Source organism: Schistocerca piceifrons, chromosome 9 (assembly GCF_021461385.2).
Source record: "Schistocerca piceifrons isolate TAMUIC-IGC-003096 chromosome 9, iqSchPice1.1, whole genome shotgun sequence".
NCBI classification, from domain to species: Eukaryota; Metazoa; Arthropoda; class Insecta; order Orthoptera; family Acrididae; genus Schistocerca; species Schistocerca piceifrons.
In genome coordinates, this window is record NC_060146.1 from 190903104 (window position 1) to 190924833 (window position 21730).

At 42.3% G+C, this 21730-nt stretch overlaps 1 protein-coding gene across 6 annotated transcripts in view; it reads right to left on the reverse strand.

The window, feature by feature from the left end:
- Window positions 1–21730, reverse strand: part of LOC124717355 (echinoderm microtubule-associated protein-like 2) — a 655376-nt gene that overhangs the window by 317510 nt on the left and 316136 nt on the right. For 5 of the 6 annotated variants that reach the window (XM_047244189.1, XM_047244188.1, XM_047244187.1 and 2 more), the window contains exon 1: window positions 21481–21618. The exons of the other annotated variant lie outside the window; for it this stretch is intronic. The gene's annotated coding sequence lies outside the window, so the exon portion shown is untranslated. Of the gene's footprint in view, window positions 1–21480; window positions 21619–21730 lie in introns of those variants that run through there. 6 annotated transcript variants of the gene reach the window in all.

Here is a 21730-nt window from a genome sequence, read left to right on the forward strand (position 1 = left end):
ATGCGATTTAGCAGCAGGACAGTGCTCGGCCCCATGTCGCAAAACCCGCAAAAACATACCTGGAACCGTTGAAATGGGAAGTCCTATCCTACCCGCTGTATTCTCCAGACATTGTTCCTTTTGACTACCAACTTTTTAGTTCAGTGGTACACAACCTGGCCGCCCAGCGCTTCCTGTCATATGAACAATTGCAAAATTGGATCGATGCATGGAGCTTCTCGAAAGGCACCCAATTCTTCCGTCGCGGGATTCGTATGCCGCCCGAAAGATGGGAAAAAGTAGTGTCCAACGATGGCCAGTACTGTGAAACGTAAATTTTTTGTAAGATGCTCACAATAGCGCCTCGAACTTTGAGAAAAAACGGCGGAAGCAAAGTTGTAGCCCCAGTACTAAACTGGTTCACATTCATAAAAGGTTCTCTTTCATAGCACAGTTTGGTTGTTGATGTAGAATGCAATGTATTTTGATGCAGTCTTCTCCGTGGTCGAAAAGAAACTAACCCAGTACGAAATCCTGGACGCTCAAATTACAATTCCTTCTTGAAAGGTAATTTGCAGAGGGCTCGTGCACACTGCAGTTACAATCATTTCTTCAAAATATGTTTGCAAACCCTAATTTTTCTTTATCTTTTCCCTTTTACGCATCTTATGAAAATATTAATAAATGCAATAGACAGTCACATTAGTGTGACCACCTCTCAAAAGCTTGAATAACCACCGTTTGCAGTGAGGGTCGCTGCAAGATGTGCAAGAAGAGTGTCAGTGAGGTCCTGGAAGGTGCTGGAAGGGATCTGGAGCCACGTTGACTCCAGTGCTGCGGCCAGCTGCAGCATGTTTCTCGGTTGAGGATCCATGGTGCGAACAGCCCGATTGTGGTCGCCCCACAGATTCTTTATTGGGTTTAAATCCGCATAGTTTCGTGACCAGGGCAGTATGGTAATAGCCTCATCCTGGTGCTCTTTGAACAACGCACGAACACTGCGAGCTGTGTGACACGTTGCATTGTCCTGTTGGAAGATGCCATCCTGCCACGTAAAAATGCGGACACGGTATCCAAAGACAGTTTACAGCACCTGTGACCTATCAGAACCATGACTAACTCTAATTATAAATGAAAAAAAACCCGAACTGTTGAGACAAAAATCTTTCATTGTCATTTGCCTTCAGTCCACTGTAGATACCATCCAGTGCTACCCACAAAAATTTAGAAGTAGTGCTCTTCGGAATGTGACGCTTGTACTGTAGTGACGAATAAAATGTCTCCAGTCGTTAGATGTAGCAATGGTATTTTTAATTCGATACGAGCTGGCATCGCCGCCTCACTGCACGCTCGTCTGTCTGAAAGGGCTTCAAACATTCTGTGATGTGGTTGGTCTCTGTGAGTGTACTGTTTTGGTACAGCCGTGCTGCCTCTAGACCGTTTCCATCTGCTTCGCCTTACACAAAACACCATCTCGGTTTGTTCCCGGCATGAATACCGGAGCATTCTGCTGCTTAACAGTACGCTGCGTCAATCACACAGATTGCCAACACACAAGCTACCCACGGCACGTAGTGAGAGGAACTTTCTTTCGCCAGCGCCATCTATAGTGCGTTTCCGTGCACATGTTTATAGGATCTTTTTGCCTCTATTTCCACTAAGTAATTCGTTCCTGCAGTTTGTTCTATTAATGTTCATCCTGTATGTTCCGAAATGATTCCCATCACATATTTCTGTATCCAACATTTGTGGGACCCCTTTCTCTTCGTGAACTCCACTATAAGCTCTTCGACTAAAAGCTGCGCTTGCAACCGTATTGACTCCCATACGAATAACTTCATCCGTCGCTGTCTTGAAAGCCGTGTGAGTAGCGTTTCCAACTGCGGCTTGTGAAAAGGCGAACATGCATGTAAAGGGCAGTAATACGGGGAAAGGCGTGCAAGTAATTCACGGCTGTCTTCTGTGGATGCTGCTTACTTGTATGTAACCTCAATAGGGCTACACCGAATGCTATCCTCCCGTCTTGTTCTTTGAAAGGAAACGATGTTACGTCTCTTAAATTTATGAGTGTTCGGAGTTGGTTGAGAAGGAACTGGAGAAGAGGCCACCGTACAGGCGCCATTCAGAGCGCACGCACGCACACGCACAACCAGCAGTAGAAAAACCCACACGCTGGCAGATCCATGTATCACCTAGCTCCAAGCCCCGACAATCACAGTTGAACGGGCGCCCAAGGAACCGACCGCTCTACGGTCTGTAGACTAACGCCCCTGCGGCGTCTAGACGTTCAAAAAAGCCAACGTTACGTCAGCAACTGGTGTATGGGCGCTATCACTTGTTTATTGCCAACCGGCAGTACACGCACGCACACGCATCTGCGCCGCTCGTCACGCACTAGTCTCGCCTACTACAGACAAAGCCACCACGAGTTTCCCTTCATTGGCTCCCGCAGTTAAAATTTTGGTAGAATTCCGTCTTCAGGCCACAAGCGGCCCAACTGGACCATCCGACCGCCGTGTCGTCCTCACTGAGAATGCGGATAGGACGGGCGTGTGGTCAGTATACCGTTCTCGCGGTCGTTATGATGGTTTTCTTTCACCGGAGTCGCTCCTCAATTGGCATCACGAGGCTGAGTGCACCCCGAAAAATGGCAACAGCGCATGGCGGCCCGGATGGTCACCCATCCAAGTGCCGGCCACGCCCGACAGCGCTTAACTTCGTGATCTGACGGGGAACCGGTGTATCCACTGCGGCAAGGCTGATGCCAAAATTTTAGTAGGAAGGAACATGAAAGTTTGAACGTCCCTTTGACATTAGAGATGCAGCAGAAACTCTTCGTTCGCTAAGTAAATCGGTCGTCTCCTTTTGAAAGGGACCTTCGTGGAAAAGTTGAACGAGTGTTATGATTAGAAAATCGAATTTCCTTCCTTTTTGAGTTACTGACAAAAACATGAAATGTTCCAAGCAAACAGACTTGAATTTGCAGTTGTTGTTGTTGTTGTTGTCGTCTTCAGTCATGAGACTGGTCTGATGCAGCTCTCCATGCTACTCTATCATGTGCAAGTTTCTTCATCTCCCAGTACCTACTGCAACCTACATCCTTCTGAATCTGCTTAGTGTATTCATCTCTTGGTCTCCCTCTACGATTTTTACTCTCCACGCTGCCCTCCAATAGTAAACTTGTGACCCCTTGATCCCTCAGAATATGCCCTACCAACCGATCCCTTCCTCTAGTAAAGTTGTACCACAAATTTCTCTTCTCCCCAATTCTATTCAATACCTCCTCATTAGTTATGTGATCTGCCCATCTAATCTTCAGCATTCTCCTGTAGCACCACATTTCGGAAGCTTCTATTCTCTTCTTGTCCAAACTATTTCTCGTCCATGTTTCACTTCCATACATGGCTATACTCCAAACAAATACTTTCAGAAACGACTTCCTGACACTTAAATCTTTACTCGATCTTAACAAATTCCTGTTCTTCAGAAACGCTTTCTTTGCCATTGCCAGTCTACATTTTATATCCTCTCTACTTCGACCATCATCAGTTATTTTGCTCCCCAAATAGCAAAACTCCTTTACTACTCTAAGTGTCTCATTTTCTAATCTAATTCCCTCAGCATCACCCGACTCAATTCGTCTACATTCCATTACTCTCGTATTGCTTTTGTCAATGTTCATCTTATATCCTCCTTTCAAGACACTCTCCATTCCGTTCAACTGCTCTTCCAAGTTCTTTGCTGTCTCTGACAGAATTACAATGTCATCGGCGAACCTCAAAGTTTTTATTTCTTCTCCGTGGATTTTAATACCTACTCCGCATTTTTCTTTTGTTTCCAGTACTGCTTGCTCAATATACAGATTTAATAACATCGGGGAGAGGCTACAACACTATCTCACTCCCTTCCCAACCACTGCTTCCCTTTCATGTCCCTCGACTCCTATAACTGGATTTGCAGTGTCCTGATCAAAAGTATTCGGACACTTACGTGCTGCGGTATTGACGACCGGTAGACGTCAGAGAGGCGCACCCGCCATTACGAAATGAGGCTGAGAGTAGTGTGTTGTCAGTAGAGGAGTAATAACAGCAGACTGGGTCGCCCAGGGAGACCAGTGACTTCAAAATTGGACTAGACGTTGGATGTCACCTGAGCAACAAATCCCATCGAGGATATTTCGACCCTTCTAATGCTGCCGAAGTCGATTGCTGGTGATGTGGCTGTGGGCGAAGGAAGAACCACAGCGGCTCGAGACCAGGCAGGCCTAATTTACCAACTGACAGGGACTGTCAAATACTGCCGAAACCTTGTAAAAAAAGTTAGAGGAATGAATCACTCGTGAGTTCCAAAGCAGTCCACCCAGCTCAATGAGTGTGCTTTGTCACTTCAAAAAATTGGATACAAAGGTCGCACAGCTCCCCATAAGCCTCACATTTCTGTTGTGGATGCAAAAAGACTCTTGATGTGGTGTACATAACGACGCCAGTTGACAGTGGGTGACTGGAAACGAGAGATTCGGAGTGATGACTCATGCTATGCCCTGTGCCAATCCGAAGGAAAGGTTTGGGTTTGGCGAAGACCTGCAGAACGTTTTCTTGTCTCCGTGTGCCAAAAGCGAGGTACGCAACAGGTGGCATTATTGCATGGGGATATTTTTCGTGGTTAGAGTGTGGTCTCTTTACTACGTTTAAGAGAATGCTAAATGCGGAAGGACATGAACCAATTTTACAGCAATGTGTTCTGCCCGAAGTACACGATAGTTGTTGGTAATGCCATGACAATGCGCGCTGTTATAAAGCATCGTCTCTGAGGCAACCGTTTGGGGAGACAACATTGTTAAAATTGACTAGCCTGTCCAGTGTCTCAACCTCTACCCGATGGGACACCTTTGGAATGGGTTACAACGGAGACCTCGCTGCAGACGCCAGCATCCAACATTTGTACACTTGAGGAAGGATGAGCTGTCTTTCCTCCAGAATACATTCGGACATTTGACTGAAAAATATCATAAAGGCAAAGGGTCGACGTACCCCTTGTTAATATATACTGATAGCTGTGCAGGTTTTTCATCACGTGGTACAGATGTTCAGTAGGCGAGGCTTAACAGATTCTGTTTATTCTTCTCTGGGTTCACAAACTGAGAAAATAAGAAACTTTTAGTTCCGAGATTGAGTGGCATATATTGCGTGAAGAGTTTGACAGAGCACTGAAAGACCTAAGTCGAAACAAGGCCCCGGGAGTAGACAACACTCCATTAGAAGTACTGATAGACTTCGGAGAGCCGGCCCAGACAAAACTCTACCATCTGGTGAGCAAAATGTACGAGACAGGTGAAATACCCTCAGACTTCAAGAAGAATATAATAATCCCGATCCCAAAGAAAGCAGGGGTTGACAGATGTGAAAATTACCGAACTATCAGTTTAATAAGCCACGGCTGCAAAAAAACTAACACGAATTATTTACAGACGAATGGAAAAACTGGTAGAAGCCGACCTCGGGGAAGATCAGTTTGGATTCCGTAGAAATGTTGGAACACGTGAGGCAATACTGACCTCACGACTTATCTTAGAAGCTAGATTAAGGAAAGGCAAAACTACGTTTCTAGCATTTGTAGACCTAGAGAAAGCTTTTGACAGTGTTGACTGGAATACTCTCTTTCAAATTCTAAAGGTGGCAGGGGTAAAATACAGGGAGCGAAAGGCTGTTTACAACTTGTACAGAAACCAGATGGCAGTTCTAAGAGTCGAGGGCCATGAAAGGGAAGCAGTGGTTGGGAAGGGAGTGAGACAGGATTTTAGCCTCTACCCGATGTTATTAAATCTGTATATTGAGCATGCAGTGAAGGAAACAAAAGAAAAATGCGGAGTAGGTATTAAAATCCACGGAGAAGAAATAAAAACTTTGAGGTTCGCCGATGACATTGTAATTCTGTCAGAGACAGCAAAGAACTTGGAAGAGCAGTTGAACGGAAAGGAGAGTGTCTTGAAAGGAGGATATAAGATGAACACTAACAAAAGCAATACGAGGGTAATGGAATGTAGACGAATTGAGTCGGGTGATGCTGAGGGAATTAGATTAGGAAATGAGACACTTAAAGTAGTGAAGGAGTTTTGCTATTTGGGGAGCAAAATAACTGATGATGGTCGAAGTAGAGAGGATATAAAATGTGGACTCGCAATGGCAAAGAAAGCGTTTCTAAAGAACAGGAATTTGTTAAGATCGAGTAAAGATTTAAGTGTCAGGAAGTCGTTTCTGAAAGTATTTGTATGGAGTGTAGCCATGTATGGAAGGTAAACATGGACGATAAATAGTTTGGACAAGAAGAGAATAGAAGCTTTCGAAATATGATGCTACAGAAGAATGCTGAAGATTAGATGGGTAGATCACATAACTAATGAGGAGGTATTGAATAGAATTGTGGAGAAGAGAAATTTGTAGCACAACTTGGCCAGAAGAAGGGATCGGTTGGTAGGACATGTTTTGAGGCATCAAAGGTTCGCCAATTTAGTATAGGAGGGCAGCGTGGAAGGTAAACATCGTAGAGACCAAGAGATGAATACACTAAGCAGATTCAGAAGGATGTAGGTTGCAGTAAGTACTGGAAGATGAAGAGGCTTGCACAGGATAAAGTAGTATGGAGAGCTGCATCAAACCATGGCAGCGCCATCTAGGGGGCCAACCATAGCGCCATCTGGTTTCCCCCTTCAAGCTAGACAAGTTTCTTTCTTTGTAGTTTTTTCCTTTGACGCTTTTTTCGTGAGCAGGAGATCCCGGGTTCGAATCTCGGTCGGAGCACACATCTTCAAGTGTTCCCGTTGGTGCTTATCAACGCCTGTAAGCAGCTAGAAAGGTCTGTATTTCATTGTAATTTCACTCTCATTCATTCCATCTGTTTGGCACAGTGAAGGATACACTCTACAGAAAGGAGTACGTGGATGAAGTTATTGCTGCGGTCATACAGCCTACCACACTGAACAGAGATTATGCTGAAAAGTAGGCTTTTATAGCCAAAAGAGTGGGCAATAATATAGTGTAACGGAATCCTGACTAAAAGCAACCTGCTTCCAGAAATGCGTCTTGAAAGCCCCGCGTACAAACGCGTACTCTGCAACTTCTCCGCCCTAAGGAAAATAACGCAAGTGACGCTAGACAGTGTTATGAAATCGCGGAGTGTTAATACAAGGCGAGAACACGGTTATTGAGGGAGGCAGCGTCTTGTAAATTTAATTAGGAAGTAGCGATGGAAATAGCGAGATGAATGTGGTGACTGCGCGGTCCGTTTTTCGGTGACGGACACGCTGAAGTTGCAGACAACACTCTCGGTCATTCATACCTCACCTGGCTGCGAAGTACTAGGGCAAAGAGTAGCGCTCTCTCTGTCCCAGGGGCTAGCATCTGTGACCTTGGGACAGGAGATCCTTCTCAGCGCTGCGTCATGTCACGCGACTGGCAACTGCTCACGAACTCCGTGTGCCCTGCAGAACTACTCTTAAGTTAGATAAGAACTGGCCCTTGGTTTTACCCAGACACGCATACATGTCCCCCCGGGTTGACTCTTTTTCTAAAAAAAAAAAAAAAAAAAAAAGTCTAGGCTTTCTACGAACTTCACGCTTTTCATCTTGCTTCTTTTCGGCACTGGCACTACGTTAGTTTCGCAGTCTGGCGACAAATCAACCGGTATAAAAGGCTCACGCACTGAAACACACAATAAAAGCACTCCGTCTTCAGGCCACGTCTGGCCTACCGGTACCATCCGACCGCCGTGTCATCCTATGGGGAGGATGCGGATAGGAGGGGCGTGGGGTCAGCACACCGCTCTCCCGGTCGTTATAATGGTATTCCTGGCCGAAGCCGCTACTATTCGGTCGAGTAGCTCCTCAATTGGCATCACGAGGCTGAGTGCACCCCGAAAAAATGGCAACAGCGCATGGCGGCCTGCATGGTCACCCATCCAAGTGCCGGCCACGCCCGACAGCGCTTAACTTCGGTGATCTCACGGGAACCGGTGTCTGAAATACACAATAACAGCAATCAATTATGTTTTTCCTATTTCTGACTGGCTACTGGATGCGAATAAGTTCGATCCAAAGGCTATTGAGTGCAGGTTTTCCATATTGCCTATATTCATACTAGAAGCAAAAATTTTAATTTTAGTTACGTTGACAATTGTGTAGAGAACAGACAGTGTTATACGAGGGTGAGTCAAATGAAAACCTTAAATTTGTAATAACAAATCGAAATTTCGCGCCATTATCCTGTAAGTTGGTAACCACGCTACGAACACTGCAGAATGGGCTGTAGGTAGCAGCATCTACATCTACATCCATACTCCGCAAGCCACCTGACGGTGTGTGGCGGAGGGTACCCTGAGTACCTCTATCGGTTCTCCCTTCTATTCTAGTCTCGTATTGTTCGTGGAAAGAAGGATTGTCGGTATGCTTCTGTGTGGGCTCTAATCTCTCTGATTTTATCCTCATGGTCTCTTCGCGAGATATACGTAGGAGGGAGCAATATACTGCTTGCCTCCTCGGTGAAGGTATGTTCTCGAAACTTCAACAAAAGCCCGCACCGAGCTACTGAGCGTCTCTCCTGCAGAGTCTTCCACTGGAGTTTATCTATCATCTCCGTAACGCTTTCGCGATTACTAAATGATCCTGTAACTAAGCGCCCTGCTCTCCGTTGGATCTTCTCTATCTCTTCTATCAACCCTATCTGGTACGGATCCCACACTGCTGAGCAGTATTCAAGCAGTGGGCGAACAAGCGTACTGTAACCTACTTCCTTTGTTTTCGGATTGCAATTCCTTAGGATTGTTCCAATGAATCTCAGTCTGGCATCTGCTTTACCGACGATCAACTTTATATGATCATTCCATTTTAAATCACTCCTAATGCTTACTCCCAGATAATTTATGGAATTAACTGCTTCCAGTTGCTGACTTGCTATATTGTAGCTAAATGATAAAGGATCTTTCTTTCTATGTGTTCGCAGCACATTACACTTGTCTACATTGAGATTCAATTGCCATTCCCTGCGCCATGCGTCAGCATAGTGCAGATACACACATACCGTCGCAGTATCAGTATAAAAATGCCCGCCCCACTTGCGACTTGCACCAGGGAAGAACAACGTTCTGTTACTCTGTTTTTGCGTAGTGAAGGTGTGAAACCTATTGAAATTCATCGGCGAATGAAGGTTCAGTACGGTGATGCAAGCTTGTCACAACAGCAAGTCTACGAATGGAGAACGAAGTTCACAAATGGTGTGACTTTAGCGAAAGATGCTCCTCGTCCCGGTCAGGCACAACGAGTTGTGACTCCAGAGAAGAAGTGATTTCCATATGTTTGGACCACTCAAAGACGCAATGCGAGGAAAGAAGTTCCGTTCTGATGAAGAGGTACGCCACGCGGTACATGAGTGGTTGCGCGGACTACCAGAAGAATTTTTTTCTAAAGGAATTTATGCACTTTGTAAGCGCTAGAGGACTTGCATTGACCGTGGGGGAGATTATGTTGAAAAGTGATACAGCTTTGTACCACATCTGCACAGTAAATAATATTTTAAAAAATATTTAAGGTTTTCATTTGACTCTCCCTCGTGAAATAGCGCCAATATAGTGATTTTTATGCATCGCGCAAGGTTTAATCTGCAGTACGGTTTTCAGCAGGAAAGTGGCCTAAATGGGGACGGCTACCAACCCTGATGAATACTCTTAGTAAGAAATTTTCTTGAACTTTACATTCTCTCTCTATACATCCGGCAGGTTTCCGCTACCCCCTTTCATTAAATCAATTTCCCCGGTTATCCTACGAGAGTTACGAGACTTTTTCATCGATGTAGCGACAAATTTCGGAAAACTTGCTGTAAGGAAACTGGCTACGGACCGACGTTTTATTCTTATGACGAAACGGAGGAAACGAACTGATTACATGATATTGCGAAATTCTTGGACAGAAGGGGAAAACACACCTCTGCGCCTGAATATACGAGAAATCCTTATGAAGGCAACAGCTAAAGAATCGTAAGGAAGCTTTCTTTCTATAGCGGACTGTGCGCGGTTTTGAAACTTCCTGGCCTGTTTGCTCAGCCGTGAATCGAACCCGGAACCTCTGTCATTCGCGGAGAAAGTCTCTATTGACCGAACCATCCATGCATGACTCATGACCAGGTTCAAGCTTTACATCCGGCAGTAGCTCTTCTCATACGTTCCAATGTAAGGTAAGTTTTGCTGCGTACTTTGCGGGAATATCACTCTTGATATTGGGGAGAAATGGGTTAGCCACATCATATGACATTGTTTCCGGAATAAAATTTTCACTCTGCAGTGGAGTGCGCGGCGATTTGAAACTTTCTGGCAGAATAAAACTGTGTGCTGGATCGGGACTGGAGTCCTAGGCTGTGACCACGTCATTCTCGTTGAGTTAAAAGTACATTCTATTCTGTTCCACAAGTACACATACCAGAAATTTATATAGCACATGAGCAGGAGTCATAAGTAGGGTACATCGCTCCAGATTTTTGGGTCAACATACTGATGAAAACTTTAACTGGAAAAAACATTACTGAGCTTCTCACAGAATTAAGTTCAGTTACTTTTGCTCTTCGTATAATTGCTAGTCTTGGAAGCAAATCAAGCAACCTCCTGACATATTTTGCATAGTGTCAATTATGCCGCACGGAACAATTTTTCGGAGTAACTCATCACATACAAAGAACTGATTTCACAACGGCGAACATGTGGTGTTCACCCACGGACCTCATGTCTTTTTGACTCTTCAACGAACCAGGCATTCTAACTGCACCGCCACAATAAACATATTCGGTAATGAAATTCGTCATTAATAATCCATCACAATTCGAGAAGAATAGTGATTTACATACCTACAACATTCGAGCGGAAAATGACCTTTTTTACCCATTGCTAAAGCTGTCAGTGGCTCAGAGAGGAGTTCAGTATGCACCGACGAATATTTTAGATCATTTGCCCAATAACATAATATGTCTGACAAGCAACAAAGCAAGTTTTAAATCTAATTTAAAATTATTGGTTCCCATGGACAACTTTTTCTATCCCACTGACGAATTTCTCTTTAAAAACTGAAAGAAGAATATATAAAAGCAGGCTTTCTGGGTTTGTGAACGCGTTGACAAAATGTAAAACAACCACGTTTCGGTCACTGTTGCAAGTAACCTTTTTCAGTGACCAAAACGTCGGTAGTTTAACATACTGACAATGCAGTCACAAACGCAGAAAATTTTTATTGACTGAAATAAGAATAATGAAAGTGTTATTGCACGAGTAGGGCTAGTGTGTTCATTAATTTTAACAGTAATGATGTATACATATCCAGTAAACTGAATCATTCCGCATCATTTCGACAAAAGAATCTTTCAGATGAGGTCGTCGTCGTTGCGGTCTTCAGTCCAGAGACTGGTTTGATGCAGCTCTCCATGCTACTGTATCCTGTGCAAGCTTCTTCATCTCCCAGTACCTACTGCAACCTACAACCTTCTGAATCCGCTTAGTGTATTCGTCTCTTGGTCTCCCCCTATGATTTTTACCCTCCACGCTGCCCTCCAATACTAAATTGGTAACCCCTGGATGCCTCAGAATGTGTCCTACCAACCGATCCCTTCTTCTAGTGAAGTTGTGACAAATTCCTCTTCTCCTCAATTGTATTCAGTACCACCTCATTAGTTACGTGATATACCCGTCTAATCTTTAGCATTTTTCTGTAGCACAACATTTCGAAACCTTCAATTCCCTTCTTGTCTAATTTACCGTCCACATTTCACTTCCATACATGGATACACTCCATACAAATACTTTCAGAAAATACTTCCTGACACTTAACACTATACTCGATGGTAAGAAATTTCTCTTCTTCAGAAACGCTTTCCTTGCCATAGCCAGTCTACATTTTATGTCCTCTCTACTTCGACCATTATTTTGCTCCCCAAATAGCAAAACTCATTTACTACTTTAAGCGTCTCATTTCCTAATCTAATTCTCGCAGCATCACCCGATTTAATTCGACTATATTGCATTATCCTCCTTTTGCTTTTGTTGATGTTCGTCTTATATCCCCCTTTCAAGACACTGTTCATTTCGTTGAACTGCTCTTCCATGTCCTTTGCTGTCTGTGACAATATTACGATGTCATCGGCGAACCTCAAAGTTTTTCTTTCTTCTCCGTGGATTTTAATTCCTACTCCAAATTTTTCTTTTGTTTCCTTTACTGCTTGCTCAACATACTGATAAGCTACAACCCCCTCTCACTCCCTTTACAACCACTGCTTCTCTTTCATGCCCCTCGACTCTTGTAACTGCCATGTAGTTTCTGTACTAATTCTAGGTAACCTTTCGCTCCCTGTATTTGACCCCTGCCACCTTCAGAAATTGAAAGAGTATTCCAGTCAACATTGTCAGATGAGGTATGGATCATGTAATTAAGTAACTTTCTCCGCAATATACTTTCTCCCAAGAAAGCTAATCCCGCAAGGTATGCAGCAGACCCTCTCCGAGGCTCAGAACGCATGAGGATCGCACTGGCGGAAATACAGCCCTAACAGGGCGGGCCGTAGCTTAATAGCATTGTCCGCGAATCGGAACACAGTTTTAATTTTCCAAAGAGTTTCAAAGAATTCTGTCTCAAATTTCATCCTCACTACTCTCTCTCTCTCTTAGCAGGATCCATTTGTGAAGAATATTGTGTTGAGGAACTTAAGTATTTCAAGAAAAACTAATCTATTACAGTGTTTTTCAAAATACAACCATTCAAAGAATAATTCTCAGGGAGTATACGTTCAGCCGCATACACTGGGTGATTTTATCACATGGAAGCAAACTGCACGAAACAGTGCCCGAGAGAATCAAGGGCAAAACGGTGTCGTGGTCGGAAATGCGTTCCAAGGAAGATACATCCATCTGAAGATGTAGATAAACGAGCTTCGATAGAGTAGGTTTCAGTGACAAAGCACGTATGAAAGAACACACCAGGCGAGTAGGAATTTTCTGTCCTTTTGAGTGCGGAGCTGAAACACTAGCACAGACACAACATTCCCACTTACCAGGTGTGTTATCGCGTGTGCTCTCTATCATTCAGACATACACTGTCAAAGATCCTTTACCTACACCTTCACGTCGGTGTACGTCCCTTGGAACCCATTTCTGGGCATATATGCATATGTACAGTATGGCAGAGTCCTGCACTGGAAGTTGGGTCTCACGCTGTTGATAAAGCTATGTAAGGATGTAGAGGCTTATCTCACTAGGGGTAAGATAGATACTGCCTACAGGAAAATTAAAGAGACCTTTGGAGATAAGAGAACCACATGTATGAACATCAAGAGCTCAGATGGAAACCCAGTTCTAAGCAAAGAAGGGAAAGCAGAAAGGTGGAAGGAGTATATAGAGGGTCTATACAAGGGCGAAGCACTTGAGGACAACATTAGGGAAATGGAAGAGGAGGTAGATGAAGATGAAATGGGAGATACGATACTGCGTGAAGAGTTTGACAGAGCACTGAAAGACCTGAGTCGAAACAAGGCCCCGGGAGTAGATAACATTCCATTAGAACTACTGACTGCCATGGGAGAGCCAGTCCTGACAAAACTCTACCATCTGGTGAGCAAGATGTATGAGACAGGCGAAATATCCTCAGACTTCACGAAGAATATAATAATTCCGATCCCAAAGAAAGCAGGTGTTGACAGATGTGAAAATTACCGAACAATCAGTTTAATAAGCCACAGCTGCAAAGTACTAACACGAATTCTTTACAGACGAATGGAAAAACTAGTAGAAGCCGACCTCGGGGAAGATCAGTTTCGATTCCGTAGAAATACTGGAACACGTGAGGCAATACTGACCTTACGACTTATCTTAGAAGAAAGATTAAGGAAAGGCAAACGTACGTTTCTAGCATTTGTAGACTTAGAGAAAGCTTTTGACAATGTTGACTGGAATACTCTCTTTCAAATTCTAAAGGTGGCAGGGGTAAAATACAGGGAGCGAAAGGCTATTTACAACTTGTACAGTAACCAGATGGCAGTTATAAGAGTCGAGGGACATGAAAGGGAAGCAGTGGTTGGGAAGGGAGTAAGACAGGGTTGTAGCCTCTCCCCGATGTTATTCAATCTCTATATTGAGCAAGCAGTAAAGGAAACAAAAGAAAAATTTGGAGTAGGTATTAAAATCCATGGAGAAGAAATAAAAACTTTGAGGTTCGCCGATGACATTGTAATTCTGTCAGAGACAGCAAAGGACTTGGAAGAGCAGTTGAACGGAATGGATGGTGTCTTGAAGGGAGGATATAAGATGAACATCAACAAAAGCAAAACAGGGATAATGGAATGTAGTCAAATTAAGTCGGGTGATGCTGAGGGTATTAGATTAGGAAATGAGACACTTAAAGTAGTAAAGGAGTTTTGCTATTTGGGGAGCAAAATAACTGATGATGGTCGAAGTAGAGAGGATATAAAATGTAGACTGGGAATGGGAAGGAAAGCGTTTCTGAAGAAGAGAAATTTGTTAACATCGAGTATAGATTTAGGTGTCAGGAAGTTATTTCTGAAAGTATTTGTATGGAGTGTAGCCATGTATGGAAGTGAAACATGGACGGTAAATAGTTTGGACAGGAGCTTTTGAAATGTGGTGCTACAGAAGAATGCTGAAGATTAGATGGGTAGATCACATAACTAATGAGGAAGTATTGAATAGGATTGGGGAGAAGAGAAGTTTGTGGCACAACTTGACCAGAAGAAGGGATCGGTTGGTAGGACATGTTCTGAGGCATCGAGGGATCACCAATTTAGTATTGGAGGGCAGCGTGGAGGGTAAAAATCATAGGGGGAGACCAAGAGATGAATACACTAAGCAGATTCAGAAGGATGTAGGTTGCAGTAGGTACTGGGAGATGAAGAAGCTTGCACAGGATAGAGTAGCATGGAGAGCTGCATCAAACCAGTCTCAGGACTGAAGACCACAACAACAACAACAATAGTTGACTGTTAAGTTTTGTATTGATTATGACGAAATCACGAATAATCTACTGCGAAATAATCATTTTGAGGGCTCCTAATTCGCTTTTTCGTCGTAATCAATACAAAACTCAACAGTCAAGTGTTATTATGGCATTTTCAATAGCATGAGACCAAGTCCTCCAGTGTAAGACTCTGCCATACAATACTCGGTGAACAAATAAAGAAAAACCTTGAATGCAGCAGGAGTTATCTTCTATGGAACTAGATATTCTCAGAATATATGGGTGTGATCTTTCTTGCTACTTATCCTATCAGGAAGCATTTCCTGAAGTTTGTCTCCATTTACTAACATCGCCCTGTATACAGGTTGTAGCGAGGCGCATTGTCTCAGGTTTTTCGGCAGGTATATGCAATTTCGTTTTTCCAATGTATAGCTTTAGTCAACCCAAACAAACAGTGCTGATCACGTCTTTAATGCGCCTTCCAGTGTCGACGGAAAGCATCGGTTTGTTTCCTCTCACAAACAAAATCATTTTTCAAGCTGAATGTTACGTGACCATTCGACAGAGCGGTGTAAAATTATTGCGACATTTATCTTCTCGATTATTGAGAATTTTTGGGAAAACACTTAAAAATTAGCGGGAAATAAATTTTTAAACCCAGGAAGAACAATGTGGCTTCACAGTTGGTAAATCGTGCGTAGTCCATATTTTCACATTACGAGAGATCTTAGAGAAACATAGGGAAAAATAAAAAAAGATAGGATTAATTTTTATAGATTTAGGAAGAAGCATATGATACTGTCCCGAGAGAACTACGTTGGAGTGCATTACATTTGGCAAACATGAAGTGTGTCTTAATTAAAATGATACAGGAAATGTATAAAGATAACAAATGTCGAGTGAAAACTGGTGGTACAATTTCACAGAAATGTAGAACAAGCAAGGGTCTGTTACAAGGCTGCCCCAGTCACCAACACTAATTAAAATCTATATAGATATCAGTCTTAAGACATGGTCTCGTGAATGCAATTGACTGGGGCTAGAAATTAAAGATGGAGTTTATTTACATCACCTACTATTTGCTAATGATCAAGTAGTTATAGTATAAGACGGGGAGGATGCAAATTATATGTGTAACCAATTAGCAACGGAATATAGAAACTGGGAATTGAAGATAAATTACCAGAAAACAGAATCTCACATGATTCATACATACAGGGAAAGAAAAAAAGAAGGTCAATACTTTGTTATTTGGCTCCACTTTAGAGTTGCAGGGAAAAATCAGAGGTAGAAATTAATAAAATAATCAGCAGTGGAACGAAGGTCATTGGGATTTGTTTTGATTCTTCGTAGTTGGCGTTGTAAGTCAAGAAAATCCATGTTATCATTTTTGGGTGGAAAACGGTTACGGATAAATAAAAAAACTTGTTTACTTCGCAAATTTTGATTCGCTAAAATTAAAACTCTCCCTCTCTCCCCTTAAGGTGGGGTTTGAGAGAGATGAATTCGAGTTTCACAAATGTTGACCCAAATATTAATTTTTTTCCGCAGATTCGGATAAGTTTTTTTTTATGGTCATGAGGCCACACAACTTTGAATTGTCAGACAAATAATCCGAATAGGTAACTAATTAACATTTACGAAGTAAATAAGTATTTTTTATTTATCCGTAACCATTTTCCACGCTAAAATGAGAACCAGAACTCGTACTTCATGGATGTACCACCAGTGAACATAAAGCGAAACCATGTACTGTGTGTGTAGCGCCGCCACGCTCCAACCTTGAAAGGCATTTGCTCGCTCTTGAAATAACAGTGTAAACATGCACCTCATATTAGAATCACCAGTCCAAACTTAACACTTCGCGCTATAAATACCTATCACAAATTACGTAATTGCGTATAGGAGAATGTAAACAGTTCGATATGTTTATCACAACTTTTTATGCCCCAAACGTGAAAAAGAAAATAATTTTGCTTTCACAAATGTGAAGGGTATATAATATTCGGCAAAAGAGCTTAACTTAAAAAATACAGTGACAATGCATACAAGCCGGGATGTGTTTACAAACCAAAATGTGTACTAACTAGCGCGTTGCATACACCCGCTTAAACACTGTAGCGCAAGTCGATTCTCCCTTTCATTGAGCGAATTCATACGAGTTACGGCCAGATAAAATTCCAGAATTAACAACATCTGCCTAGACAGCGAGGCAGAATATATGGCCAAGTGTCGCGTAATTGACGTATCATGTATGTACTAATAACAGTTAAAGTCGGAGATTTGACTATTGTGTATTACAGCTTCTCTTGTCTTACTAATAAGCTTTAGTTATTTGTGGAGCGAGCGGAGAGCTCGGGCTATGCTATAAATTAGTCTTATCACAACCTACGTTTCCTAACCACATTCGTTGGCTTCACAAACTCTCTCCTTCCAAATTAATCTACACCTCAAGCTAGGCTACAGAATTTTTTTATCAGGATAGCCAGGTTTCACATCATTACACAATAAGAAAATGCACTCGTCGCCAAATTTTGCATCATGAATATTTGTGCTAGTAATCCATCGTGTTCAGTGTAGTATAGTCCAATGCGATATTTTTCGGGACGTTATAGCTGCATCACGTTATCACCTAGCAGTAAGGCAACAACGTGGTTCTTAGTTTTACGCGAATAGCCACTGCCGAAATTAATGACGATTGACGGTTTCCTCCATTTCACCACGACACGTTCATCTTATTTACTGATGAAAACCTTCCACATTTGCACTTAAACTTCGGAAAATGCAAAATGGTTACGGCTGTACTACGCTACCCAAATGACAAATTTGTGAATCTAGGGTGTATTAAAGAAACAATTCTCATATTACTATAGTTTACTTAAACAGATAAAATAAAACAATTCATAGTAATGATAGTTAACAATTATTTTTACATTGCATACGATTTGGCATGCTTTTCAGTAATAAGCATTTGAAATCAGCCGCAATACACTCAAGAACGTAAACCTGATTTTTAACTGGCACTACTCTGAATACTGTAGTAAAGCCATAAAAATGTTGCATTATTTGAAGTGCAAGCGAATATGCAGCAGTCTTTTACCAACGCAGAAGTTGAACATTTTTTCGCCGTATGAAGGAAACCATTAATAATACTGTTTCCTTTATCTTGTCTGAACGTGTCGTTCATTTACTGCCAGATGATAAACTGAAGCGGATACAGCTCACAAAAAAAAGTCAATATAGCCCTTGAATAAAGTTTTGGAGCTCCGATAGGCATTGGAATAAAAGAAGAAAACGATATATTCTGACTACAGGCTCCGTATTACAAGTGAAGAATATCATCAACCTAAACTGGCGTCCAACTGGATAACACAAAATGGAGTCATCACACAGATAAACCAATCAAGAAGCTCCGTCCAGAGTGCTCCGTCGCGGATGCTCAGAGTGTGAAAATATGTTCTTGACATCCACCTACACAAGGAGAAATGACCATCGTAATAAAATGCGAAAAATCAGATCTCGCACGGAAATATTTAGTTTTTCGTCTTTTCCACGGGCTATTCGAAGGTGGAACGATAGGAATATAGTAAAAATGGTTCAATGAACCCTCTGCCAAGCATTTAAGAATGAACTGCTGAATAGTCGTATCGATGTAGACACGTCTTTCCTTGTATTGACCTAAAGAGATGACTCTGGCTTATGTCGCTTGTTTCCACTCGCTGTTGTCTTACAATATGTTCTACGGCATTAAACCCAAAGCAGCTGTTTATTCAATAAAAGATCAAGAAGAAGGGTTCATAATGGAGTAATGTAGTCCTACATTGTCGCAGTTACTCAGTAAGTTCCCACCAACACGAAAGCCAGAAATTCTGATTTCATCTGGAAAAAAAACACGTATTTCATTACATAATTTACGTCATGTCTTAGGATCCTTGATATCAGCTGTTATAATAAATGGAAAACACTGTCTGGCCCACTTTTTTTAACAACCGTCTACCGCTTTTGGTCTGCCCTGCAAATCATCTTCAGATCTGGATCTGCAAGACCACATTTGTCAACTCTGGTATGAATGAGATAAAACGCGTAAAAACGTTTGTCTAATTCATACCGCTGTTGACAAACTGCACCTTGCGTAGCCAGACCTGACGATCTACGGGTTCGACCACAACCGGTTATCGGTTATAAAAGAAACTGTTCTCCAGACGGTGTTTTTACATTTATTATACCTCATTAGCCATTCTACAAGTTATCTCATTATCTAGACTCAAGGATTGGCATGTTCTGTTAGCTACATGCTAAGTACCAGTGTTTGTTGTAAAGCTATGGGTGGTAAATAATAATGTACTGTAAATAGAACTCAGTAATTACCGACATAGGTAAATATTATCTTCGAAAAAAAAAATGCTGTAATCAAGTTAGGTAAACAACAGCTGTATGGTATAGCGCTGCATCGTATGGAAGTGAATCTTTGATTGTGGGTAAATCAGAAGAAAAGAGAATCTAAGCGTTTGAAATCCAGAAAATCATTAAGACTGATAAGAGAAGAACGTAGGTTCTCCGCAGAATCTGCGAGGAACCGAATACGTGGAAAATATTGAACTGAAAAAGGGCCAGCATGATAGGACACGTGTTAAGACACCCGGGAATAACTTCCTTGGTACTAGAGGAAGCCGTAGATGGTAAAAATTGTAGAGGAAGACAGAGATTGGAATATATGACCGGTTTTTGTTAATTTACTCATTTACGATTAGCTGGCATAAGCATGAATAGCATTAAGCAATACGATGATGTTTTATTGTTAATAGAGGTTAGGTTTCTACGATTTCCTAGTCTTTTACTAATATATATCTTGACTCCTTCCACGCTCCTGGTGATGGACTCTATGGAACACGCTGGGTAGAGCGAGCAGTCACCATATACTTTTTCAAAAATTTGTTTCTGTTATGACACATTCGTTTGCCACGCCAACGTAACAAACGATCCCCTTTCATAATAATCAAGATATAATGTTGCGTTGCACACGATTCTGTCATCCCAGATTCCACAAAAGAGTTAGTGACATTAAGGTCGAAGCAAAATGGCAATATCGTGATTCTCGATACACTCCGAAGGATTTCGCATCCGCCCCCCCAACTCAATATTAATGTCTTCAGTTAGTGTGAAAAAGCTGCAAGACAATCTTATCAATACTGCGACAGTTACCGGAAATTTTCCTGTATATAAACGGGCTATAGGCTTAATTCTAACAATAAAACAAGGAAAAACAGACGGACTGATTGTATAATCCTGAGAACTACTTGGACAGAAGCGGAAACGTAGCTATGCGTTTGAATGACGAGAAATGGGTATGCAAATTCTGAGGACTGTATTGTTTCCAGCTTACTCTTCTTCTCCCATTTGTTCTCTCTCTCACGTAACAGTAAAATCGTCAAAAAGATTGCGTGTTGCATTATAAAAAGAGCATGACAGTACAGTGTTTCTATAAGCAACCATACAGCGAAACAGTAATGATTTTCGACAAAAAGTATACGTGATAATCGTGCGAAATATTGGGAAAGGGGGGGGGGGGTGAAATGAGAAGAAATTATAAAAACGTATGCGCAATGGATATAAGAAGATGCATTCAATACGAAAGCAGCAATATGCATATTTCGTCCAAGTCCCCGACGTTGGCGATGGACACCATAATGCTTCCACATTCAAGCCTAAGAGTTACGAAATTCATAATTTATGTACATAATCTCCACAAACGTATTCTTCATGTCGATTCCAACATCGCGTTCCCAGAACGGAAACTTTCTGTCTTATAAGTTTACAGTCGAGTTCATAGCGACTAGTTTCATACGTGTTGGCTCATTTTCAAACCCTTACCTGAGTCATTCTCATGTTAATGGAATAATTTTGCAGTGTATTAATGAAATGATTTCATCAAATGAGGGCTATTCTTAAAAGAAATCTCAGGAAATGGTTTGAAAAATCAACAAATACCTTTAAAACTTCTCATTATTGTGAACGCAAATGAGGGAAAAAATCGAGAAATAGTCTTAGTGGATTTATATAACGCAGCAATTTACAATTTACCTATCAATTTTCGTTATTCATAAGAAGAAGTGCACTGAATATGGACTGAACCTAGACATCGGGCTACGCTACAGATGTCAGTCACCACAATGTTTGCTTCGGAGTCACATTTGTTATCTTCGCTATCTCAGGATGAGGTGGGCATATTACCACACACTCACCAATATTTGACATACATTAACCGAATCAAACCCGCTCTTAGGCAGCATTTGCATTTATCTCTAAGACTATCAGTTTATCACAACAATGTAACACCTTGACTCATTAGCAATTCTAAAAACAACAATATGGCGTAATCCGGCGTTATCAGACACGACGCAGCCTCCAATGTCGCATCGCACGGTTGAACAACATAGCAAGCATATGCTACAACATCTGTCGCATCTTCAGCAGTTGCGAGAGGCTGTTCTGCACAGTGGGTGAACACTCACGAGGTGATAGGTGCGACGGAGACGGCGGCTGCAGATGCTACGCTCCCATGGCGTCGCGGGGTCGGTCACCAAGACGACGGAGACGCGTGGCGGTTTGCACTCCCCCGACCCTTCGAACACAACCTCACTCGCCTGCGGCCGCGGCGCGACTGAAAGGAATGACCTAATGAAGCGGACAGAGGGGGAGCGCCTGACAATTGATGGACGACGGCGCATGCGCAGAGGGGCTGCCGGGCGCCCGAGTTGCTCC